This window comes from Denticeps clupeoides, chromosome 14 (assembly GCF_900700375.1).
Source record: "Denticeps clupeoides chromosome 14, fDenClu1.1, whole genome shotgun sequence".
Lineage (NCBI taxonomy): Eukaryota > Metazoa > Chordata > Actinopteri > Clupeiformes > Denticipitidae > Denticeps > Denticeps clupeoides.
The window spans coordinates 19059136-19086936 of NC_041720.1; the positions used below are offsets into that span (position 1 = coordinate 19059136).

The 27801-nt window shown below is 42.3% G+C and overlaps 1 protein-coding gene across 5 annotated transcripts in view; it reads right to left on the reverse strand.

Annotated features, from left to right (window-relative positions):
- Positions 1-27801, reverse strand: part of uvssa (UV-stimulated scaffold protein A) — a 90319-nt gene that overhangs the window by 12945 nt on the left and 49573 nt on the right. For 2 of the 5 annotated variants that reach the window (XR_003751817.1, XR_003751819.1), the window contains exon 13: positions 13262-13342. The gene's annotated coding sequence lies outside the window, so the exon portion shown is untranslated. Of the gene's footprint in view, positions 1-9214; positions 9488-13261; positions 13343-14085; positions 15405-27801 lie in introns of all 5 variants that reach the window. The other 3 variants (XR_003751815.1, XR_003751816.1, XR_003751818.1) reach the window with 3 other exon arrangements.

Below are 27801 nucleotides of genomic sequence, written 5' to 3' on the forward strand. Positions count from 1 at the left end.
CAGGCCTCTCTCATCTTTTTAAGTGGTAGAACTTGCACAATTGGTGGCTGACTAAACTGTACCCACTGAACACATATTGAAATAAAAACATAAAAAGCAGATAGTCGATTTTTTCTTATTCTCTTTGTTTTACACTGCAGGCTTACTGGCCCTAAAAAGGTCAACAGTGTCAGGTGACTCCGGTCACGTGACCGGGAGCACCATGGAAACCAGGTAATGCGATAAATTGCCAATATGGCCACTGCCAGCTGCTCAGTCATTGATTGCCCTGAATAGTAAACCAAGTAGGCTTACTTTCTGTCACCCAACCATTGTCTACGTTCAAAGTAAGAGCGATCTTCTCTTCATTCCTTCTCCCTCATCTCCTCACTTCATCATCACCTACTCTCGATTCGGCCCTAAACGCAAACGTCAGCAATTGTCAGCAAACGTCAGAACCATGACAAACAGAATTAAGCCGAGCCTGACCTGATATGACTCAACTTGACTGTTCATTTAAATAAACGACAGTCACAGTCATTTTAACTGCACCATTTCCATACAGCCTTGACCCTCTGAGCTCTTGCAATGTACAGATTTGAACCTGGGTCTTCTGCTTCGTAAGCGAGTGTATTACCCACTACCTACTACCACCCCTTTCTTTGCAAGTGCTAGACTAAGAGGGAAAGGAAATGTGTGGGTTTAAAATATAATCACTAGATGCTTGCCTTTATTTCAGCTCCTCAGCATCCATTTTCGTATCTCTCTTGTGATAATTAAAACCATGGACTTGATCGAACTTGATCTGTCCACCCACCTGTGAACCCAACGAGACATGACAGGGCTTGGCTCTGGCCATGTACACTTCCAAACCAAGCAGCTCCAGCTACACACACTGACCATGAGAAAACTATGAGTTTTTTCATCACAGTCACCCCCCCACAACCCTCTGTTGCTTGGCTGGTCAGCTCTTCATGAACCCCCACATCCACTGGCAGTCCTTCTGGAAGCAGCTGCAGGCTGACAGTAAACCTGATGTCCGGTTACCACCCTGAGTCCAACAGGCAGAAGAAAAGACTAAATGAAGAAGACAAAAAGTATCTGTACTGCTATTGTCATGCCCGGCCATACCCCTGGTCCACTCACCTCCTACAGGCCTCCACAGGTCCGTTAAGTTGCTCAATGTGAGTAACGTATTCTGAATACTTTGGATTACTTAATATATTGTCATGCTTTTTACAACTACATGAATGTAGCAATTACAGATAATAAAAAAATCCTGTTTTTCCTTAACCATTTCTTTATTTATAAAGCTAAAAAGTGGAAGAGTATTAGACAAACATAAAATATGCCATTGAAAAATAATTACTGTTATGGTCACCAACATATTCCATCACTTAGTTAAAATAAATAGTAGCCTTGCACAATGACCCTCTTTCTGATTAAGACAAAAAAGGTAAAAAAAAAACATTTTTTTAAAGAACTTACTTCCAGATGTTTCTTTACATTTACAGCATTTATCAGACACCCTTATCCAGAGCGACTTACAATCAGTAGTTACAGGGACAGTCTCCTGGAGCAACTTAAGGTTAAGTGTCTTGCTCAGGGACACAATGGTAGTAAGTGGGATTTGAACCTGGGTTTCCTGGTTCACAGGCAAGTGTTTTACCCACTAGGCTACTACCACATGTGGAGTCTTTTGGAGCTTGGGGAGGGAAATTTCCTGTCTGGGGAGCTGCAAAATGAAGAAAGTCAATTGAATTGATTATCCAAGTTTATTTACCATGGCCATGGGGGGAACTCGCAAGAAGAACTCCCACCCGTTAGTAAGTTCACAAGCATATTTATACCCCTGTGGGTGACGCAGGGTAGGACAGCAGCGCCCATCAAGGTCACAGAACTTTCCTCTTATCAGCTTATGTTCAGCTTTTGCGTCAACAAGGTCAGACATAAGATTGTTTCATGACCAAAGGTTGTGGAAGTTCAGGTCATACATTTTTCCTCCACACGCTGAGAGCAGCTTGGTTGCTGGCAAACAGAGTTTGCATTATATGATCAGATTCACCCATCCCTTTCTTCTTTAAATGTGAAGTGGTGTCAGAATTTCCAATTAAGAAATGCATTGTGCTGGCTCCGGGTCCACCAATGTTAACAGGACGCTTACATTAGAACCGCTTATTGCGTGCTTTGTTTGGGTTTCCGGTGTTCTGGCGATTTATGCTGCTTTGTCTGTGCTACCGTATAGGGTTCCATTTAAATTTGTGCGGTACAAATCACTTTAAATGGCACCAATACTCAGTACCATATGCACTGTAAGAGTATAAAGATCATGGTGTAATAGTGAATTATCTATTTACAATTTCAGGGTTAGCATGGATAAAAAGCCTGCTATTGATCGCAGTCAGCTTTCAAATTATAGACCAATATCCAACCATCCGTTTATATCAAAAAGTTGTAGCCCAGCAGCTGAGCGCATACCTAGACAGTAACAATATCCACGAAGTATATCAATCGGGATTTAGACCTCATCATAGCACTGAGACACCACTGGTTAAAGTGGTAATGACCTGCTGTTAGCCTCTGATCAGGGACACATCTCGCTGCTTGTCCTGCTTGATCTGAGTGCAGCGTTTGACACTATTGATCACGCTATTCTCCTTGCCAGGTTAGAGAATGTTATTGGGATTAAGGGAACAGCCCTTGATTGGTTCAGATCACATCTGACCAACTGATATCAGTTTGTGGATATCAATGGTGTTTCGTCTTCACATAGTAAAGTAGAGTTTGGTGTTCAACAAGGTTCTGTCCTAGGTCCATTACTTTTTTCCATATACATGTCATATTGACGTCATCCGCAAACACAGTATTAGCTTTGATCTGTCAGCAATGCCAGATCAAAGGCAGCAGCTGAACAAAATAGAGAATTGTCTGAAGGACATTAGACAGTGGATGCTCACCAACTTTCTCCTGTTAAACGTAGATAATGTCACTAGGATAGCATTCTTTCACCTTAGAAATATTGCGAAAATAAGAAATATAATTTCAAGATATGCAGAAAAGTTGGTCCATGCATTTATTACATCAAGGTTAGATTACTGCAATGCATTACTGTCTGGATGCTCTAGTAGGTGCATGAGTAAACTCCAGCTAGTACAGAATGCTGCAGCCAGAGTTCTAACTAGAACTAGGAAATTTGACCACATCACCCCAGTCTTACAATCACTGCACTGGTTACCCATCAAATTTAGGATTGACTACAAAATCCTGCTTTTGACCTATAAAGCGCTAAATAGTCTCGCCCCGCAGTACCTGAGTGAACTTTTAGTTCTTTAAAACCCGCCACGCGCCCTTCGATCAATGGGTGCAGGGTCACTACTGGTACCAAAAGGTCACAGCTGGAAGCAGATCCTTCTCCTATAGAGCACCGCAGTTGTGGAACGGCTTGCCTGTCAGTGTCCGGGACTCAGACACAGTCTCAGTGTTTAAATCCAATCTCAAAACCAATCCAATCTGTTTTCTCTGGCCTTTTGTTAAAGTCCTAGACACTCATTTCACTTCACTTTGACACAGTGTCAATTATAAAGTCCAGTTTATCACAGAGTCCCCCTGTTAGACACAGACAAAGTTAAATTTACCCTAGTTAGGCTGTCCTAGTTAGGGTACCGGGTCACTGTAGCACCAATGTATTACTATCACCACATATTTAAGTATCGGTTTGTGCTGCTTCTGTTTGTTGAGACACAGAATCAAGCGCCCAGACTACTGGCAGACTCCAGTGAAGAGACAAGCAGATAAATCCTGGTTCCTGACAACTGCTAAACGATGACATAGCATGCAACCAGAGGGTCACCACAGCGAATCCCGATCCGCCAAGGTAACACTGAGGTGCCACTGAGCAAAGCACACACTGCTCCCCGGGCGCCTGTCATGGCTGCCCACTGTTCACTGAGGGTGAAGGGTTAAATGCAGAGAACAAATTTCACTGTGTGCACCGTGTGCTGTGCTGCTGTGTATCACGTGACAATCACTTCACTTCACTTTGAAACCAAGTCTTGAACAAGACTTTAGCCGTGTCCCCTCATCCGCCATGCCACGTTCTCCAAACAGCACCACCCCCTTCTTTCCAGGGGTCTTTGATAAAGACTAAGTGGAAGAGGTGCCCTCCATAGACCTTACGACTTGGCGACTGAATTTTTCCCCAGTACCTTACCACCACAGGGCCATCTGTACTCGCTCTCGCTTCCAGAAATTTCCCCTATCCAATAGCCCAACCGCCTTCCAGGCAGTAGTCAATGAAGTGCTCAGAGACATGTTAGACCACTTTGTGTTTGTCTACCTCGACGACATATTTATTTACTCACCCAACCTCTCAATGCACAGTCCTCCAGCGCATCCTCATCAAACTGGAAAAGAGTACTTTTCACGCACACGAAATTTCCTTCCTGGGCTTCCACATCAGTCTCCAGGGATTCATGAGCCCCGTCAAAACAACAGTCATCCCCAATTTGCCCCGTACACCATAACAATTCCTTGAGTATGCTAATTTCTACTGTCATTTCATCCGTGACTTCAGCAAGGTGGCACAACCCATGACTTCCCTCCTCAAGGACAAACCAACACAACTTCGATGGAACCCCCAGGCTCAGAAGGCTTTCCTTAAACAGCTCTTCACCCCAACTCCCTTTCATCATCGAAGTTGACGCATCTAAGCAGTAAAGTAAAAAGCGCAATAATTTTTTGTGCAAAGTGATTTTGTGCAAAGAGTCCAGAGTGAATGAAAGTGAAACCGCTTTTACAGAGTGAATGAAAGTGAAATTACACCCCTGTGCCTTTTTTCCCAAAGACTAAACCCTGCTAAGCAAAATTACGATGACGGAAACAGGGAACTCCTGACCATAAAATTGGCACTTGAGGAATGGCGCCATGGCTGGAGGGGGCAGTCCACCTATTTTTAGTCCTTACCAACCATAAGAACCTAACATATCTACAAGAGCATCCTCCCCCATCCTCACACAGCCGTTCCTACTGGCACCTGTGCACTAGACCCTCATGGAAGAGGTTATGCACACCACCCCCATCCCGAACAGTACCTCCCAATCTCATCTATGTCTCACCCCCTCTACGTCCACACGTCCTACAGTGGGGGCATGACACACCACTGGCCGGACACCCCAAATGCCAGCGCACCCTGACCAACATTCGGCAGATGTTTTGGTGGCCAGGTCTTACCATGGACGTAAAGGCATATGTCGCTGCCTGTTCTACCTGCATCTAAGACAAAGCAGAGACCACAAGGCATTCTCCTTCCTCTACCTCACCCTCATTGCCCCTGGTCAGTGACGTCCCATGGCGAATAACATAGACTTGAATCGTAACTTAACTGACCAGAACTGTTTTGTGTTTGGTTTGTTAAGTAATAAATGGTTAGCCAAGTGCAATCATGTCATTTTGGAGTTTCTGCTCCTTTGTCCCATTTGCTATGTCTTTGACCCTAGACCAGGGATATAATATGTCTCCATTGATTTAGTCACCAGACTGCCATGATCCAGGGGTATGACCACCATTATGGTCCTCGTCGACCACTTCCCTAAGATGGCCCGGTTCGTTGCCCTTCCTGGACTACCCACTGCTGCCCAGACCGGCAACATCGTTCTCCAGGAAGTGGTGCGGCAGTTCGGGCCCCCAGCAGACCTCATATATGACCCCCCCAGTTCTTCACCAGGTCCCCTTATCCCCTCGCCTCCTTCCCTGCTACTCCTCAAAGAGTCAGAGACCCCCCCCCCCCCCACACACACACACACACCATGCTATGGCACGTCCTCTGCTCCACTCCCATTCCCACTCACCTTCTGCCTCCCTCTCACAGACCAAGCAACTCCGGTCATCCTCCCCAGCTCTTCCAGTGTCCACTCCCTGTGCGACGACTTGTCCCCCCGCTCCAAGCATGTCTTGGAGCGGGGGGACAAGTCCCCGAACCTGCGCAAGTGCGTCCCCGAACTTGCACATTGACAGCTAATGTGGGGGTTCTGATACTCACTCTGTATAGTGTTGAGCCTACAAAATAGCATTTTCTTCACTTTTTTTCAAATAATAAGCCTATTTCAATTTATAGGTCTATGTGTGGTTTTCAAAACATTCCTTGCTTGGTGATATTAGTTGACTGATCATCTAATCAGCAGCAAATCATGTTTAAGAAGGTGTGTATTTAAATCCAGCAAATAATGAATGGCTGGCATTGAAACAGAAAAGTTGTTTTATTGAAGTGGCCACTTTTTTAAACTTGTATGGTTATTATATAATGTTTATACAGCAATCAAACTATACTTACCCTATTTACTTATATTTGTCATTTTTTTGACCAGCTTTGTTAAATGTTGGTCCTGAGCTGCACTGAACTGTGGGGAAGGGTACACACCAACCTGGCCCCCTGTATCTCTCCAATGTCATGCCGTTAACACAGTCCCTGAAACACATGTGGGCGAGTAGACTCCCCCCTGGAAGCATAAGTGATATCCCCCACCTGCCCCCACTGCCCTGAACAGCAGGTCACTGACCATCTCCAGAATGGCCTGCTGGTCTGCAGCTAGCGGTAAAAGTTGCTCCCCATATGGGTCGCTGGCCTGGCCTCATCACAGCATAATTCAATAATTTACCTCCGAGGCAGAGGGTCTCCGAGTCCATGAATTTTCCCCCAAGTCAATCTCAGTGAGCAAGCAGTGGGCCGTGGAGTGTGAAGGCTTTTGTCTTGTGTGTAAGTTACCATGGAAGATGAAATAGTCACAGCGCCAATGTGGCCACTGTCCCCGTTTTCCCCTGTCCTGAATCTTCAATCTCCAAGTAATGTTTTGTCTCTTTGCTTTGAAAGGCTAGTAGAAATGGAGGTAAGAAAAGGAATCTCATTTCTCAGGCTTTTTTGAGGTCTGGTTGTAGGCTATTGCCAACGATGAAGGATTATAGACGAAGACGAATAGCATGTTTGAATATAATTATATATACAGAATTTACCTTCCAAAACTGTTGAAATAGTTTGGAACATAACCCTTAATCTTTCACTGAGTGCAATTTTACACACATTCAGCAAATAATTGTTTTAACCCACTGGTGTAAATTACTAGGATTTTTTTATCTAGTAAACTGGGGAACTGAACAAGTTTGATCATCAACCTGTTTAGGGTTGATTCCTACTTAGCATGCTCCATAATGCTGTGAATGTTCACTATCTGGACATATATTCAGTTCAGGCATTGTAACCACACCCACCGCTACCGGCTCAAATAAAACTTATAGAATAAAAACTTACACTGCTTACACTATTTTCTTGTACAAGATGAAAGATAGTCCAGCCAGTTTTATGCTCATGTGAGGTATGAACTTAATGGTACAGTAAAAAAAAACAGCAGCATTCTAGTCAGCTGTGAGCATTCAGCTTTCTAGCAGCAATTCAGGTTTCTGCAGATAAAGGCACAATGAGGAAGGTTTCTGCATGACAAATACATTGGATTAAGTGCTAAAGTGCTGTTACAAAGCAGCAAACATTGAAGGTGCTGGTGCATCTGGAGTCCCGTAAAGCTTAGCAGTTATGCATCAACCTTCTATTCGACCATACCTAATGCTCATAAGCAGAACTGGCTGCAGTTAGGCCGGAGGTACATGCATACTGAGTGCTTCTATGGACATAAAAGTGGTGTGGCCCCCACTTTGAAAAAAGTGAACACTGGCTAAACTTAAAGAAATTTAACTAATATGTCACACCTAATCACACCTAATTTTAGCATTGCCATAATGTGAATAAATGTGTATTATATTAAAATAAATAAAAATATTTATAAGATATATTTATAAAAAAAATACTCATAAGGATAAATTAGACAGCTTAGTTTAAAAAGACAAACTAATATTTTTTAATTAGTGTAATAAGAAAAAACAAACAAAAGCTACAATTTAGTTTTTTCAGTGCATCAATACACTGTAAAATGTGAACTCTGACTAAACTTAAAGGAAGTAACTGATTAAACACTAAAAATCTAACATTAAATTGACATCCTGCAAAGAAAACAGAACTCTCTCAAAACTCAATGGATGATTCAATGGATGCACACTATTAAATAAAGGTACTATTAAATAAGTAGTCCTATGTACCTGTTAGGATGTTTTAAATTTTTTTTAACCTCCTAATGCTGCAAATTCAATAAATTACCATTTTCAGTTATTTACAACCTATGAACCTATACAACCTTTACAACCTTTAAATGATTATACATAATATTTGGGTGCATTTTTACGTTTTTTAATAAAAAAAATACCGTTATCATTGGTAGGTTTGTTCAGTAACATTCAAATTACACTTTAATGGTTGATGACCTGATACTTTGGAATGTGGCGTATGTGGTGGGATTGTGTGGTCGATGCACAGTGATGGTGTGACACACCTACTTTTTGCATTGAACCCTACTTCAAGGATTCAAATGTGTACGGAAGAAATTACATTTCTCTGTACAATGAAATTTGTTCTTTGCTGTCCACATACAAATGTCAGGATTAAGTTTATTATAAACCACTGGATGCATAAACTCCAGATTTGAACTAAAACTGGATTTGAACAGAACAGAACAGACTGCAGTTTCAGTCATGTTCAGTAACATCTTTATGTGCTTTTTAAGATTTGTGGTAGGGCTGTGTAACCAATGAACTTTTTCTGCTTGCAGAAGAATATTCACGTAACATTAAGCAAGTATAGATTTAGCCTCAGGGGACAATTTCCAAGTAGTAAACAAGAAGTGCTTTGATGAAACCATAAAAATAACAGATGCTGCAGGTTTATCAGCTGGTCAGATGGTTTAAGACATGCACTGGAAGGTCACAAACAAAAATGCTAAATTCAAATATTGCAAGTGTAGTTCTAAATATATTCCCAATGTAGTTTTTGTTGCAACATGTCACGCCCGAGGGCTGAGGGGCGCAGAGACAAGACATGCTCAATGAATGGATTTTATAAAGGACAAACAAAAACAGTACAAGAGCCAAAAACAGGAGAAGCAAGGAAGAACAAAAACAAACCCTAAGGCGTGTGTCTTGGCAACAAGAACTAACCAAACCAAATTCCGGGTAATGGCCAGTGTCCATGGCAATGTAGCACCGATGTCTGAGTGCTGCTTCTTGGATTTTATGGAATCCTGTTCCATTACGCCTAATTGGTATCAGCTGGGATGTATTGGCACCTGCTGTGATGCCCCACCTCAAGTTTGCAGCTCCAAGAAGCCGAAACTCCATCACCGGAGGAGGTAAGGATGTTGGCAGCAACCATAGGGCTTCAGGACTGCTTTCGCTGGCTGGCCCCCTGACGTCATCCGGCATAGTGCCAGCATTGGCCCCTCCAGCAACCTGGACTGGCTGCTGATGATATGGCACATCCACAGAGACCAGCAGAGGACAGGGGCTGTGCTGCTGACGGTTGTGGGCGTGTGATGGTGGCAACCCCTGTGGACTCCTCTGGCACGCCAGGTGGTAGCTGTAGGTGTGAGTGGGGAGCAGGTATGCACAATAAAATGTGTCCTCTGCTTTTAACCTATCACCCTTAGTCAGCAGTGGGCAACCATGATAAGTGCTCATGGAGCAGTGTGTGGGTATGGTGCTTTACTCAGTGGTACCTTGCCGGTTCGGGATTCGAAAGGCCAACCTTTAAAAAAAGGCACGCGATAATATGATCGCTCAATGCTGATGGAACTTTGCCGACAGGAACTAACCAAACTCCAGGTAAGGGCCAGTGTCCACTTCAGAGTGGCAGTAATGTCTGGGTGCTGCTTCTTGGGTTTTATGGAGTCCTGATCCCTTGAGCCTAACTGGTGTCAGCTGGGATGGATCAGGTCTCCATAATCAGGTGTATTGGCACCTACTGTCACGGCCCCATGGCCCGGGGCGTCGCACAACAACATCTGGCAGTGGGAATGTCTGGCATGAATATATTAGCAACATGTAACTAATCACTTGTTATTTTGTTTGGAAGATTATATGATTTAATAACATCTAAGCACTAATTTTAAAAATGTAGAGCATAATTTAAAAGGCCAAATTTATCTTTGGGAACAGATATTCTGTCACATAAAGAACTTGCTTACAACCACTCAGTAGCATGAGAGCCAAATATAATTAATTAACAGCAATAGAAAGCAGGTCCAGGTTTAACATTAGTAGCATCACGTGGGGGTTTCCATACATAGCTGTGCATCTCTTTTACTCTGACTCAGATCTGGATGTTTCTTTCTATATGCCCAGTAATATTGTTTTGGAATGTATGCACTTTTATTCCTTCTTGACACATCCTATGCACTACTTTGAAATTTGAAAAAGCAGAATGTTGATGTTGTAACTTGTACAACATTGGTGGTGCTATTGGTGGTGTTATGTAATGAAGATTATTCTGATTATTGTAATCAAATAATTATAATAAGGATATTTTTTCAGCATTTAGCCAAAATGAATGCAATAAATCTGTGATTATTCCCCTCTCTGCACCCAATTTACAGGGATGGGCTTTGACAGTCATGACCCTGATTAGAACTTAGTGAGTATCCACTATCCAGCCTGTTCTAGACTATGGAATATTAATCCTAACCTTGAACAAGCTTACACTTTCTACACTTTGCTAATTGTAACTAGGTAATGAGGTACTTTACTTTACTTTACTTTACTTTATTTGGCAGACGCTTTTATCCAAAGCGACTTACAATGGGAAGACACCAGCAATTCTCGTTCGATTTCTATAGAATATCAAGTATACAAACTAAGAGCCCTGATAAGGCTTAGACTTGTCATTGAAGAACATGCTCGGAGAGTGTTGGGTGCTAGACTAAGAAAAATTATAATGTATTTATACATTTTGTATTTATTTGTTAAATGTGTATGCATGTGTATGTGTTAAATTTGTCTGTAATATTTTTGGAATAAGAAGGTTTTCACCTTCTTCTTAAAAGTGGTGATAGTCTCGGCTAGTCGTGTGGAGGAGGGTAGGTTGTTCCACCAGCCAGGGACAACAACGGAGAACAGACATGATTGGAATCGGAGACCCCGTGAAGAAGGAATTTTTAGTCTCCTTTCGTTTGCCGATCTGAGAGAGCGTGTAGGAGTGTATCTAGGTAGTAGTGTGTTGATGTAGGAGGGCGCAGTTCCATTTACAGCCCTGTAGGCAAGCATCAAGGATTTGAACTCAATGCGAGCAGCTACCGGGAGCCAGTGGAGGGAGGTAAGGAGAGGTGTAACATGGGTGTATTTTGGCTGATTGAAGATGAGGCGGGCTGCCATATTTTGGACCATCTGGAGTGGTTTTATGGTGACTGCAGAGGCTCCAGCCAGGAGAGAGTTACAGTAGTCGAGTTTGGAGATGACCATTGCCTGGACGAGGAGCTGCGTAGCCTGTTGTGAGAGAAAAGGCCGAATCTTGCGAATGTTGTAGAGAGTGAACCTGCAGGATCTGGAGATCGCAGCAACATGATGGTTCAAACTCAGTTTGTTATCTATCCAAACCCCAAGGCTTTTTGCAGATGCCGTGGGTGTTAACAATAGCGATCCAATTTGAATTGAAAGGTTTTGCTGAGGAGAATTGTTGCCCGGAAAGATCAGAATCTCGGTTTTGGATAGGTTGAGTTGGAGGTGTCGCTCAGACATCCATGCCGATATGTCTGAGAGGCAGGCCGAAATTTTTGTTGCTATAGTAGCATCTTCTGGTGGGAATGACAGATAGAGCTGGGTGTCATCAGCATAGGAGTGATAGGAGAAGCCATGTGATTGGATGATGTGACCAAGTGAGCGAGTGTATATTGAGAATAGAAGGGGGCCAAGGACAGAGCCTTGTGGAACCCCTGTGGTTACCCTAGAGAGGTAGTAGGAAATGGGGCAGTGGTGGCCAAGTGGGTAGGGAAACAGACCCATAATCAGAAGGTTGCTGGTTCGAGTCACTGAGGTGCCACTGAGCAAAGCACCGTTCCGATACACTGCTCCCCGGGCGCCTGTTATGGCTGCCCACTGCTCACCAAGGGTGATGATTAAAAGCAGAGGACGCATTTTGTTTTGCTGTGTTTCACAATGAAAATCATTTCACTTTCACTTTTCTTTTAACAGCAAGGTCTCTGTTGATTTGATCCATTGAGAGCCTGTTCATTCATAATAGGTTCAGTAATTCTACCTTTTTTTAAATTTTGACCTTTTGTGTGATAACATAATTAATCCAGCAAGCCTGATGCTCTCTTCTGATAGCTTTATGCTATCACAGTGTTAATGCATTTATAGGAACTAGCAATGTGGGGAGCTACAAATCTGATAAATGCCGTAAATGTAAATAACACCGTTGTATCAATGCAGATACTATTGTTTAAAGTATTTGAAGTAAAGTGATTGTCACTTGTGATACACAGCAGCACAGCACACCATGCTCACAGTGACATTTGTCCTCTGCATTTAACCCATCACCCTTGGTGAACAGTGGGCAGCCATGATAGGCACCCGGGGAGATGTGTGTGGGGACAGTGATTTGCTCAGTGGCACCGCAGTGGCACCTTGGCGAATCGGGATTCGAACCAGCAACCTGATTACGTGGCCGCTTCCTTAACCGCTAGGCCACCACTGCCCCATATTGACCATATTGCTCGATTTAATGATAGGAGCAACTGATTTGATTGACTGTGCAAGCACTTTGCATGCTCTCCAAGTGTTGGCAGGGTTTCCTCCATTTACATTTACATTTATGGCATTTGGCAGACACCCTTATCCAGAGCGACTTACAACGTGCTTTCAAGTTACCATCGATGAAGAGATCTCCAGGATCTCAGTTTTTTCCCTCACTGTCCAAAAGCATGCACACTAGGTAGATTAATAACTCAAAATTGACAGTTGATGTGAATACATGAGTGAATGGTTTGTGAGAGCACATGACTAAGTGGTTAAGGATAGTGAGTATAGCTCAGGGATCCTAATCCCCTGTTGGAAAATCCACCTCTGCCAGAAGCAGAAAAGGACCTGAATACTGGTGCCAAGATAAAGGTCAACAAAAGGCTTAAGCGAGGTATTTCTTCTCCCCCTCCTCCATTTGGACCACTGCTACCATCACTGCTACCTGTGAGTGCTGGTGAAATAGATCCTTACTGCGTTCCAATAAGCTTGGACTGACAATATTATGAATGAAATGTGCTTTATTTGGAAGCACTCCACCTCCCTCCTCTTTAATAAATGTAGAAAACACACTGGAGCAAATTTCAAGCCTAGATCATAATGTTGCGTTTGTGGATCTTACTTTGTTTTATTTTGTGAGCTAGTTGTTCGTTGCTGCTCCAGCCAAGAATCTCCCACCCTCTGCGGCAAGCAGCAGGCACACCTAGAAAAAGGAAGGTTAGTTGGTGGTGGTTAGTTGAAGAAGTAATTTTGTTTCTTGCTAATGAAAAAGGAACAAAACTGCACACACAATCTGTCCTTGGATGTTCACCAGTGCTCCTAAAGGCCCCCATTTTTCTTTCTGCTGTGTGCGTGGTTCCAATGATGAACTCATATAGACTTCTGGTCAATAAGCAATTAGTATTTTATGACAAATCTCAACAAACACAGGGGCGCTCGCAGGTCACTGTTGGAGATGACTTTTATAGTGGCTTGCTGGTCATGTCTACAGACAGAAGTCAATGTTTATGAGCATTGCAATTACAGGTCGTCTAAGTGTTCATAAAAATTATTTAACATGAGAAGGAATTAGCCTCCTACTGAATATATATACACACACACACACTAAGAAAAAGGCATGCATTTGTGCTTTCATTTTATTGTGTTTATGTAATTTATATATTATGAAAATGTATCAAATATTTAAATCTTTATATTCTTTATATTCTGTCACGTCCACGAGCTGACAGGGGAATGAAGCGCAGAGGCGGGACATACCGTAAATGGGATTTTATTAATAATAACACAATAAAAACACAATAAATTGGCATGAGGGCCAAAAACAGGAGAAAAGGGGGAGAACAAAAACAAACCCGCAGGCATGTGGCAATTGCCAGAACTGAAAACAACACTACTCATAGTGTTCACATAAAAATGTCGCAGCCCCAAATGGCTGCTCAGACGCACCTTATAACTGCCCTGCTGTTTTGCAGATTGGTGCCAGGTGAGTCTCCAGCTGCACCTTATCGTGACAGAGCCCCCCCTCCATGCGCTACGTCCTCAGAGCACAAGCAGGACCATCAGTGGGGGAGGCAGAGGGTGGACAGCGGCAACCACAGGGCTCCTGCCTTGCTGTGTCCTCCCAGCGGAGGACCCAGACCTTCAGGCTGGCTCCCAGACGTCGCCCCGCATGGGAGAGGCGGGGAGGGCCAGGAAGGCAGCTCCGGATCCTCCATCGACTGTTTACTGCACCCCTGGATGGTGCCTTCTGGGCACATGCAGCCCCTCTCACTGCGGGTGAGTGGACGGAGCAAGGATGAGGGCGTCGATAGCAGCGAGGAAGTGTCATGGGCAGCGAGCGCAGAGAATGCGACCCCCACGATCTTTGCCATGTCAGGCCAGGAACCGATCGTCGAGATCTGTGGGGTCCCACATGACTTCCGGTGGTGTAAGGACTGCGAGAGAGACACGAACAGCAAGGAGGAAGACATCGAAGTACGGGTAAGCTGGTGGAAGAGGGCAACTGCGCTGCCGGAATCCAGGAAGTCCCGGTAACTCATTCTGTCTGTCATCCAGCCCCATGCTGACCAAGTCAGACACGCAAGTATGGTGGTGATCTTGTACGCATCTGTGAGCGAGAGAAAAGCAGCAAAGTACACACCACAGGATATTAGGAAGGGTTGGCATGTACCTGCTGCTCATGAGAAGGGTCTGGGAACAATTGGCACTTTCCACAGGGGGCTGGGTGCTTTGCTGGAGATGGTGGTGGGTGTGTAGCATGGAAGGTGGTGGATGTTCTCTGCAGCAGGTGCTGGGGAACGTCCGGGCAGAGGGTAGACGTGTCCGTGACCTGAGCTGGAGAGGCAGATACCCCGCGAGGCAGCCCTGGCAGCGCAGTTGCTGGCTGGCCTGTCACCCTCTTCCATGACCCCCGCGTCACCATCTTCCTCCTCGTTGTCTCCCTCTCTTGCAGTCCTCACACCACCGGAAGTCACGTGGGTCCCCACAGACCTCTCAATAATCAGAGACAGGCGCGATGGGCTCCTCGTCACGGCTAGACCCCCGTATCACTGGAAAGAAACTGCTCAACCAGTACTTGGGGGTCGTATCCAGGTCCTGCCGCGTCTCACCGCGGAACCCCCCCGACCCCACGGGCAATCTTCCAGCGCACCCTGCTGGCACCCGTACTCACCACGACTGGCTGAGTTCTTCAGAGTCGTTTTCTTCCTCTTCTTTTTACCTCTGCAGTTTAGGTTTGGGCTGCAACATTCTCTCACTTCCGCAAGCTGACAGGGGAATGAAGCACAGAGGCGGGACGTGGGAATGGGATTTTATTAATGATAACACAAAAACAAATAAAACAGCACGAGGGCCAATAACTGGGGAAAAGGGGGGAGAACAAAAACAAACCGATTGCCAGAACTGAAAACAACACTTCTCATACGGTCCACATAAAATTGTCACAGCCCTAAATGGCTGCTCAGCTGTGCCTTATAACTGTCCTGCTGTAATGCAGATTGGTGCCAGGTGAGTCTCCAGCTGTACCTAATTGTGACACATTCTAACAAGCATAACTCTACTATTGTTTTAATCTGCATATGAATGCCAATGATCACATTTTTTTCTCATAGAAATAGACAAGCATAAAAACGGAAAATTTTATTAATAATCAATGTCAATATTGATTATTGTCAATAGTATTACAACACGTGTCAAAGGAAAAATCTAAATAAATGAATGGAAAAATGTAAGAGAAGTGGAAGATCTTTAGTGTGACACAGTTGGAGGAGGAGTAGTGGCTGAAATTCCATTTACATTTAAACCTTTAGGAAAGATCAGTGCAAGCAGGGTCAGGAATTGTTGTTATAAGTCAATGGCCACTTTAATTCTTCATTAGTGTAGTACAAAAAGTGTTGTAGTGCATTAAACCCTAATTGAAAAAGACAAAATGTGCATTTTTGAGTGTGATGCTGGTCTGCAGAATGATTATTATAAGACGAACCTTTCCATACCAGAACACTTATCACTCTTTTATTATGATTTTTACTATGGCCTTAATGCACACAAAAGGACCCTGTGACGGGGTAAAGGTGGCAGGACACTCTTTCACTGTTTATGAAATAATTGTCTTTATAATAAAAAAATTTCCACAGACAATTCAATTAAAAGTGTCAGCCCTCATTTACTTCGAGCTCTTACTCAGTCATCCCCTTTCATGAAATTAAGGTCACTTGACACTTTCAGCCACAAAATAAAGATGTATCCATCAGTTTTAAAAGAAAATTTTGCAGCAGATTTGTGATTCATAAAGCCCCCCTGCATTGCAGTGCACATGAACCATGGGAAAATATGTAGTAATCGGCCTGGTAGACAGTGTGGAGTTCCTCTGTCCTGCTGTGCTGTTGACTGTTGAATGCAATGCAGCTCAACTCAACTCTGACACCCCCACACCCACCTTTTCTCCTACAAGCTTAATAGCACACTGACAGCAAAGGAATAATTCACAAGTGGTCCTAATCAAAGGTGAAAAGAGAGAATCAGTAAATGTCGTATCCTTTTGCCACTTTCATCAATCCGCCTAACTGAAACTGAACTAAAGCTGAGCAAATTTTACGGCAAAGGAAATTAATATGTGGCACATCTGAGGTTTGGGCTGGTGCCTGCTGAATTGAAACAGTCTGCGCTTTATCAGCAGGCCAGATTATTGGAAAGACAATTGTGGCCATGGCTGTAATCAGAAAAACAGTGAGCTGTGTCTTTCATATGATGGTGTGGTGACCTAGAGGGGTGTGTGGCAAAGGAAATTTTTTCTCCTCTTCTTCCAATTCAATCACCTGGGCCATTCGCCCCGGCAGCATCTCTGCTGCCCCCACGTGTGACAGCATCAATTCAATTACGCTGTAAATGGATACATATTCAGGCACTAACAGGACTGGCAAAAAACAATGGGGCAGCCAGCCAAGAGAAGACAAAGAAATGTGCATTTACCTCTGTAATAACTTTCATTTGGTGTCCGTTTGAAAACAATTCATCGGTTGCATTTGTCCCTGTCAGATTACATTATCCAAAAATGAAGTTTACAAAATATCAATTCAATTTCTATCACAGGCATTGCAGCAGGATGCTCGGAGGGCTGAATTGACCATATCATAACATCTGAAGGGCCCCTGGTGGCTCTCAAATATTTTCAGTCAGATACAATCAACGGCTGCCCAAATCATGCTAATCCATTAAATTCTGTTTCTTAGACCAGTATCTCCACACACACATATGAAAACTATTGTTTTAAACTGCACTCAAATGCTTCTTATCGCTCTGAAAAGTTCTCTTTTTGAGCAGGAGAGGAACTGTCTGGCCTTGTAGTCCAGGGCTACTGACAGTTAATGGTAAGATAATGATAAAGCATTAGATTCTTAATTCTAATAAAAGTAGCAGCAATTTACTGCCCTGAAATGTGCCTGAACGCAGGGTTTCTGTTGATCTACATGAAAGTCAACAGGGATATTCCTTGCTGAAGACACTGCTGCACAATGGTGGTGACATTCAGCCATCTTACTGTTTCATTCCATTAGAGAATTGTTTTTTAACATTTTCCATTTTCTTTTTCCTTCTGTGTTGTTATTTCCCTCTATTAACTCCCCAGCAGGGTCCACATGCGGGCCAGGGGCCAGGTCATGGTGTAATTGCTGATTAAACACCTGAAATGTCACCTCGGTGGGGAACCGTGGGCAGGACGCAGCCTCTCCATGCTGTTCAAATGGCTTCAGTGCTGTAGTGAATTATTCACAGCCACAGACTAATGCTTTCTCTGATAATTACAGCTGGTCTCAGTAGGCCTGAGAATAAAACAGCCTCTAATTCTGCGCCTGTCTGAGTGCTGTTTAACCAATCAATTCAGAAATGCTTACCTTGTAAAACACTGCGATTATTCCACTCTCTTCTGATCTTGCCACATGCCGTGTTCATCTATTGCATCTTTAACAAACATGTTCTGTCTATAGCGCTGTGGAAATGTGTAATTGAAAAATATCAGTGGCCTCTAACACATTGTGCCATTTTTATTGATTTTTTTTTCTCACCAACATCAGACTTTGTGTTTCCAGTGCAGAACTGAACGTAAAGGTCTTTAGCAACACAGGCACTACATGTATTCCCTCAAGCTTGATGAACACAAGAACACTCTAATCATAATAAATTGCATTTATTGAATTGAAGTAGACTTCCAAGTAGACCTGGTAGACCTCCAAGGTTCAAGGTAGTGAAACCACTGGTTTAACATGATCTACCAGGCTAGTGTAACCTCTTACATTGAGCAGACAATGACATCTTGGATCACTGTATTGTAAATCACTAGAACCATCAATGAGGACAGCTACAAATTACTGAAATCAATGAAAAATGAAACAGTGCCTGTTTATACATAACAGTTTTAACTGAATGATAAAGTCTTTCTCAGCATTGTAAATAAAAAAGATATAGAGCACAGAAAATATTTACTACTGTCACACACTGCAAAGCAACATATCAGTGGTCAGTGCAATATGAGATATTCTGAGTCCAAACCACCTAAATATATGTTTTTATTTTCTTTCTGATGTTTTTTTGTCGCCATGCTAATGGCAAAAACAAAAAAGCAAACCCGCATCTCATTTAACGCATCATAGAATATATTGCTATAAACAATATCTTATTTCTCATATGAAAATATATTGATATTGATTATCAAGATATCACACACCCTACTTCAAACCAAAAAAAATTGTTTTCAAGGATCAAATCCTGTCCATGAATAAGCAAGGAGGACAGTAACAATTGTGACACCACATGAAGTGAGTTGCAGGGAAGCCCCTGGTTTGTTTGCATCAAACCATTACTAGTGGATTGACATTTCCTGGGACCACCGCCAGAGTTGCCAGGGAAGGGATTTTGACACCAACAGCATTTGCATGTTAAGTGCAGTCAATCTGGAATTGATTAACTCCAAAAGAAATGCAATGGGTTTCAATATTTTCCCTGTTCACACATTAGCCTCCTACCTCCAACATATGGATGTATTGAATAAAGATTAGTAAACTAAGCATGGACTCAGACAGAGAGGAACTTATCTTTAATTAAAATCATGAAATGGGAACCTAAATCCTTCTATGATGCAGGTATGTTAAGGATCAATTGGAAAGCTAATGTGAAGTTACTGTTTATCCTCTATTATGAGCTGTCTGCTAGAAATGTGGACATTGCTGTAACCAGATATGAGGACACATTTCCCGTCCCACTTTAGTATTGTTAGTATTAAGTCACTTGAACTACGCTATGCAAATAGGAAGACCATGACCATTATCAGACCTGTTCATATCATATATGGCTTGATCATGTCCCTCTTTAATCTCCTTTGCGACCAAGAGGCTTGTGTTAGGGTGGTAGTAGCCTAGTGGGTAACACACTCGCCTATGAACCCGAAGACCCAGGTTCAAATCCCGCTTAGTACCATTGTGTCCCTGAGCAAGACACTTACTTAATTGCTGATTGTAAGTCGCTCTGGATTAGGGCGTCTGATAAATGTTGTAAATGTAAATGCTGTGTGTGGCACTGTGTCAAATTCCTGAACACATTATTCACACATATACACACACACACACACACACACACACACACACACAACATACAATATCTGTCATTTGTATTTCAGATCCCTGTATGGATTACCTTACATCAATCTCACCTGCCAGTTTCAGTCCAGACATAAATTAAGTATAGGTTTGCTTTATCTTCTGTATCCCCACCTTGGTAGCACCAGTTTTCAAGCTGATACTGTTCCTAATATTGGGGGTTGCTTGTGATATCCTTGGGCATCATAAATGGTGGAGGTGACAGGAACAGAGACAGTCCAGAGTTTGTGGAAAACTGGGTTGGATGGTGGGGCAAAATAAAATTGTAGATTCTTGAAGATTTTCTGGTAAATGAGGCTGAGGTTGTGGATGAGGTTTGTGTGGCTCTTTGTATATGGCTAACTGGTCTGTGAAGCTGGTGGTTTGTTAACTGATCGGTTTAGCTCGTTAGCAACATTAACAGCTCTGTATAGCTGATTAAAGGGTTGAATTAGTAATAGTCAGTTAATCTGTGTGTTTGTGAGTTCCATTGATGTTGTAATAACCATATGTATGTTAATCTGTGTGAGGCTGTTGCAATATTGCTGTCACAATTAATTGTCACAATTAGCACAATTGTGACAATTAATTAATAACGTCAGAGACCTGGAGAAGCTAAAACCTAATTTTGTTACAAACCTGATTAAAGATTAATAACTTCCCAGGTAGCAACTGAGGCATTCTGTTTCGGCAATCACAAAAAAACATTTAAAGCATAAACACTGGGTAACATACTAAAGAACACAAAATGCAAAGTATTTCTTAGACATTCCTCAAATGTAGCTCCTGTATACCAGAACAGGTCAAGCCCCACCCTCGACATTCAGCTACAGCAGCACACTGACACAAAAGAAATTCATTTAAGTGATATTTTGGGATGAAAGGCATATAGTTAATTAGGAATTAAAGCTATCTTACCTTATTGTTCCACTGCATTGATGAAATAGTTTTGATTAGTCGTGTAATCCTGAATGGGCACAGTGCGGTTTCTCCGCCATTCAGTAGCACAGTGTTGCAACACTAAAACGTCTGAATGGTCAGACAACCAATTCCCTTTATCTCGCTGATAGCAGCAGTATGAGACGCAAGGGCTAAAAATAACTAATTAGGAGAATGGTATGGAAGAGGGTGCAGGGAAAGAGCAGCAGAGTTTTAATATGGAAGAAATTAAATCAGTAATGGGGAACTGCTGAAAATCAGCCCTCTAACACTAACAATTACTGTGATTAACAATGATACTAACAACTCATTTTTCACCGCCACCCTGTGTGATAAGCTTGTTTATATAGACTAGCTTTTCAGCCAATGAGTCATTTATCACAGCAGAGCCCATGAAAACACATAACGGTCTACCACAATTAAAACCATCCTCTGACCTTGTGACAGTGAAGGACCAACAGGCCCATGGGAGCCTTTCTTACCCCTCCCGAACAGAGGAAGAGAACACAGTGAGGTTCTTCTGAAGACCTGCATCTGCTCTCCTTTAGAACAAAGCAAAGTACAGTATTATTACAGTTGGTGCACTGAAAAGTCCTCAGAAATCAATACACATTTTTGTTCCAAGGACAGTGATCCAGAGCCTTCCAAGGACAGTGTTCCAGAGCTTTGCCACCAAAGAATTTGCTCACTGTTATGTAAAAAAAACCCACATGAAGCAATGAACCAAATGCTCTTTTGTTATGGTCTTGTTGAAAGAAGATAAACACAAAATGTAGAACATGATATCACATTTATGTCAATTATAATAGTTAAATGGCATCATTATCATGATTTTCTCTTTAATTTCTGAAATTTTCTCTTTAAGTGCTACAACAGTGTGCCTGAGCCAGTTCCTTCCTTCAGTTATTACTAGAGCTAAAGGAACTTAAATTGTATTCCATCTTCACAATAGACTGGATGTATCCAATCAGAACTTAATTGTTCGTTGCAGTCATCTTCTCACCAAATGGTGACTGACTTTCTATGTGTAAATATAAGCAATGATAAGCCATCCCAATCTCACAGAGAATTAGAAATAAATAAGGTCTGAGCGAAGTGCCCCATCTCAATGTCTTGCTTCAGATTCCATTACAGACAGTCCATGCTGAAAGTAATGACCCATAAAATTTAATTCAAAAATGATATTACCCAAAAAATGATAGAGCCATCATTGCCACAAAAGGATCTGCGTCTTTACATATCAGCCTTAATGCACTTCTGTTGATCTTGCCAAATCACTTATTAATATTGCTTAGCATAACATTTCTTATCCCGTTCTTTCTTTTACTCTCTCACCAATTTGGAGAAATTCTTAGCTGAATGAGCTTGTATGTGTGTTAATGTATTATCAATTTGCCATCCTGCACAGAGATTACATTTATAATGCTCTTAATCCCGGCAAACAACCCCCCATTTTCTAACCTAAAGAGGGAAAATGGTGTTAATGACCTCTGTAGATAAATCAATATATTACTGAGGTGTCATGTCCTTTGGTGAACGTATTAATAATCAGTTACAAATGTTTGAAACCTTTCCCGATTGAATTGTATGGAAAACCAGACCTGGTTGATTCGCTGTGGCAGCCCATAACCGGAGCCACCGAAGGGAGATGATGATGACCTAATCACCTCTCAGCAGCTAAGCAAGCATTTTTTGTTTATCACATCCATTAACAGAATATGATTTGGGGTCCCTGGCCCTAACTATACCCGCTGTCTCTGTGAGGCATGCCCATGATCCTTATTGTCATGGCTAAGAGTATGTGCCTGAACGACCCCACAGACTACATCCTGAAAGCAGATTTTGTTGTCTGTGGGCTCATTTGCACACTCAACATTCATGGTTTAACTCCCGTTGCTGCTGCTAGCTATTCTAAATCGCCTGAATTCCGAATAACTGACTGTTCTTTGCCTTCTCATTTGGATCAGTTTGGGAAAATAAAACTAGTTTAAAAAAAGCATTACTCAGTTTAGGCAGTCATATCTAGGGAGGGTCCTGGTGGTTTCTGACCTAATAATATAAATGCTTTTTGGGACTTGTAATGCTACCAAAGTCATTTTGTATCAGACAATATGGAATTGTATGTGCCAGACAATTCCTTGGGCTTCATTGTTTGGTTTCTGTTCTGATAGACACTGTCAACTGTGAGGCGTCACATAGACAAGTGTGTGCCATTCGAAATCATGTTCATTCATATGAATTTACCACAGGTGTATATTTACACACACACACACACACACACACACACACACACACACACACACACACACACACACACAGACACACACACACATATGTTGATCATATATTTGTGCTAGTGCATATGCTTAGATTCTAGTGTTAATTAATTAAAACTAGCTATTGTATTTAAATGCTGTTTGATGCTGATGGTCTGTTAACCTGGTGACCTGCCCCATTCTTGCTTAATTCTGGTCACACCATCTCAATTGATTACTAAGGCTTTTGACAGTCACAGGTCTATTAATTGATAAGAACTAATTAATGGGGATGTTGACTGATAAAATATAGACTGGTTTTCAGAGACAACCCATGTATTGATTTTGCTCAGAGCTTTGGGCTATTGTGGTAGCACTAAAATTTCCACCCTTTTGTTGGAATGCTTTTTACATTTGCTGTATTTTATACACTGAGTGGCCCCCAGAAAGTCACTACCTGGATTTAAATCAGCAAATAGGCAAGAGCATTTGACAGGTGTCATGCAGTGAAGATCATACCATGTAGAAAAGATGTCAGTGCATTACAGAAGAGTAAGATTATTGTCATATATAAAACAAATTAAAAACTCTGATTATAAATAGATTATGAACTGTCCAACATATATAAAAAATAGAAGGATAGTGGTAAACCATCATTTTTTATAACCATTATCAGAGATCACATAAATGTGAAAACATTTGTTTTCTACAACTGTGTGGCTAAGTAAAAATAACACTTGTTTTAATAATAATAATTATAATAATAATAATAAAAACAGTCCAGATTCACCCTACTGCAGTGTTGGATGGGTCCATCAATGTATTAAGGGGAGCACATGAAGCAATGAACTCATCATGCATATTCCCACTTTTACATGCCAGTGAAGGTAGTCTTATGATCAGTAATGGCTTCAGTTGATCTGGTTTAGCTTTATTCTGCCATGTTCAAACACAAAATTAATACAATTATATAGTGAAGTATGTATTATGTACATGTATTATGTATTATGTAGTACAATTCTGTACAATAAGCACAATTCACTACAATTATATGGTTAAGGAAGCGGCCCCGTAATCAGAAGGTTGCCGGTTCGAATCCCGATCCACCAAGGTGCCACTGAGGTGCCACTAAGCAAAGCACTGTCCACACATGCTACTCCCGGGTGCCTGTCATGGCTCTCCATTGCTTACCAAAGGGTGATGGTTAAAAACAGAGGACTCATTTCATTGTTTGCACTGTGTGCTGTGCTGTGTATCACAATGACAATCACTTCATTTTCACTTTCAGATTGTACAGGGTTGCCCACAACCCTCAAAAACTCCACAACATATTCTTGTCTCAATTCAAGCCCTCCGACTCCCCCTTGAACAAATCTGTAAGACATTCTCCACCACAAATCCTACTCTATCCTCTAAGGATTCTACAATTGCTCTAAATCAGTTTTCTAAGACCACATCAGATGACATCATTCAGATCATATCTACAGGTAATCCAACCACCTGTCCACTAGGTCCAATCCCTTCCGCAATGCTCCAGACCATCTCTCCTGACCTCATCCCTGTCATTTCTTATATCATAAACACATCCGGCCATGTACCATCTGCCTTTAAAATAGGGTTCTTCCAATCCTAAAGGATCCCACCACTGGGATTTCCGACCAGTTTCTCTCATTTCTTTCTAAAATCCTTGAGCACAGTGTATACAATCAGCTATCATGTCATAAACCTCCAGGATCCTAACCACTATGACTCCAAAACAGCTCATTCTACGGAGACTGTCCTTCTGGCTGTTACTGAGAAGCTACATGCGGCCAGATCAGCAAAACTGTCATCGGTACTTATTCTCCTTGACCTCTCTGCAGCATTTGACACAGTTAACCACAAGACTCCCTTGTCTATCCTGAAGAGGCATGGAATTCAGGGCTCAGCACGGCAGTGGTTTGCTTTCTACCTTGATGAACGATCTTACCAAATGACTTTGAAAAGTTCCACCTCTGCCTCACATAGACTCTACAATGGTGTCCCTCAAGGCTCAGTACTTGGTCCTCTCCTTTTCTCCCTCTACACAAGATCACTTGGTGAGGTCATTCCTCACATGGATTATCCTACCACTGCTATGTCGACGACACACAACTCATCTTCTCTTTTCCTCCCTCAGATCTACATGCTGCTTCCAAAATCTCTGCATGTCTAACTGATATCTCATCTTGGATGGCAGCCCATGACCTCAAACTCAATCCCACCAAAACTGAAATAATATTCATTCCAGCAGATTCTTCACTACATCAGGATCTTGCTATTTACCTGGACAACTCTCAGCTCTCTCCTTCTACAACAGCCCGCAACCTTGGAGTAACAATAGACAACCAACTCTCCTTCTCGACTTACATAAGCAATCTTTCCTGCTCATGTAGATTCCATCTCTATAATATCAGACAACTGTATTACTGCAACTCCCTTCTAGCTGGTCTACCTCTATGTACCATCTGATCTCTACAACTAATACAAAATGCAGCAGCACGACTGATCTTCAAATTCTTCCGAATTCTTCCCAAATTCTCCCACACCACCCCACTGATACGTTCCCTCCACTGGCTCCTAGTAGCTGCACGCATCAGATTAAAAAACTGATGCTGGCCTACAAAGGCAAACATGGAGATGTACCGTCCTACCTCACAGCCCTTATTATACCTTGCACTGCACCTCGTATTCTCCGAGCCTCCAGTACTGCTTGCCTGGTCCCTCCATCTCTGAAGGTAAAAGGAAGACACTCATCTAGAAGCATGTTGTAAGTCCCTCTGGATAAGAGTGTCTGCCAAATGTAAATGCAAATGTACAGACATTTATAGAAACAATACAAAGCAAATGCATGCTCTGATGGAACCTGAAAGTGACCTAAGCAATTATTTAATACTGCAGCATTCACATGCATGTCACTAACGACTGGAAAGCAATGTGAATCATGCAAGCCTTAAGAGTGTACGAAGAAAAATATTGCATCATTCATAAAATTCCGATGAGGCAGAAGGAATCTGTTCATTGGTTAGGTCTGTATGAAGGTGTTCAGCTCTCAAAGAAGCTGGGACCAAGACTGTTTCCAAAGGCAGGCCAAATCTTTTCACATAGAACACATGTGAACGGCTCCATCACAGAGACTGATCAGAGGTATTCCACCAAACTAATCATGCTATGGTGTCAAATGAAATGGAAGCATTAGCGGGAAAAATGATCAGAGCGGAAAAGCAGCTGAAATATGTGCCAGCACTCCACATCACAGGAAAACCAGCTTCAGTGAATTATACAGAAGGGTTATCTTGGCTATCAAATGCAATAGTCAAATGTCTGTGTGCACCCGCGCATATGAAGTGGATTCAAACAAGATTCAATCAAAAGCTGGTTTTCATTGTTCGAGGGCTCATGCTCTGAATGTGACACATCCCCAACTCATATGTAAATTTACACTCATGTGCACTTCTGCACTTCTGAACACTGTGCATTTCCCTTCCCATCCCACTGACTATTCACATCTATTCACTGCTATTAATTTCATATTCTAACCTGGACTGAAAGAAAAGAGAAGTAGACAGAGACCTGTATCGAATGGTGTCCTTTGTCAATTTATCGTTGAATCTTAATAACCAAGCCATCATTTAGTCCAAATAAGTCTCTTTTCCTGGTCTTTTTCAGTGCTCTGAAGACAGGAACCGGGCTTTAATTATGACATATTGATTTTCCAGTTAAGCCTTGTTTGGCTTAATGAAATCTTTTGTTGGCCCTAATTCCGTCACCTATTGTACCTCTGGACCACTCTTGATTATTCGCTTTCACCTTTTTGTGTGTTGTTTGAAAAATTGTATCTCTCTTTGGTCAATGTCAGCATCAATGGTCCCTAAAATGGGCCTTATTGCACTTTATCTAAAGTTTCCGAAAGCTTTGCATTGACTCTTCTGCAATCAATTTCTTAAATGATGTAATTATCTGCACCCTCTTTTCTCTTGTACATTTAAAGTTTATTTTAAATCAATTCAGACCACTTTACCACTTTACTCACATATCACACAAATCAAATTGGGATTAGCATTTTATAGTTAATGCGCTCTCTCTTTTTTTATGACCTGGGGTTCTGGTCACTACTACACAAAAACATGTTTCAGATCCAAGAAAACTTGCATGATCATGAGTTAAACAACAACACATACTAATATCAGGAGAAAACATAATTCCACAGCTATGCTGGTTATTACTGCTGTGCTGGTGGTGGTGCTGGTTAGTGTAGCTGGTATACTATTGGTTGAGTTGTACAGATGTCTGAGGCGCACTGATTAGGGCTGTTGTAGTGGTGACTATACTGGTGAAAATAACTGAACTAGTTAGTGCTGCTGTGCTGGTGACTGCACATGGCAGTGGTCTGTAGTGGCTACAGGATGTGCTACAGTGCCTTCATCTGATTGAACCCTCTCCCCCCTCTGCTGTGAGGGTCTCCCTGGCTGCTCTTATTCCCGCATGGCTGGCAGGAGGTGTGACTGCAGCGACAGCCTCCAAGGGAGCAGCAGGCTGGGCGGCAGGGCTACTAAATCAGCACACGCTTGTCAACATCCCTGGGCCTTGGGAATTACTCAAGTGAAAATAATAAATGGCTGTCATTGCAGAGCCAAAAAGCTGTGATTATAATTATCACATCCCTAGTGACCTTGCATAAACTTTAATCTCTCTCCAATGGAGCATTTAAACAGGCTGTATCTACTGACAGAGGGATGGCGTGCCCCAGGCCACTGCAGTACAAAGGATCACTGATTCTCCAAAGAGCTACTGCTGCTCTCTGAGAGCTTTCTGAGAGACTGCAC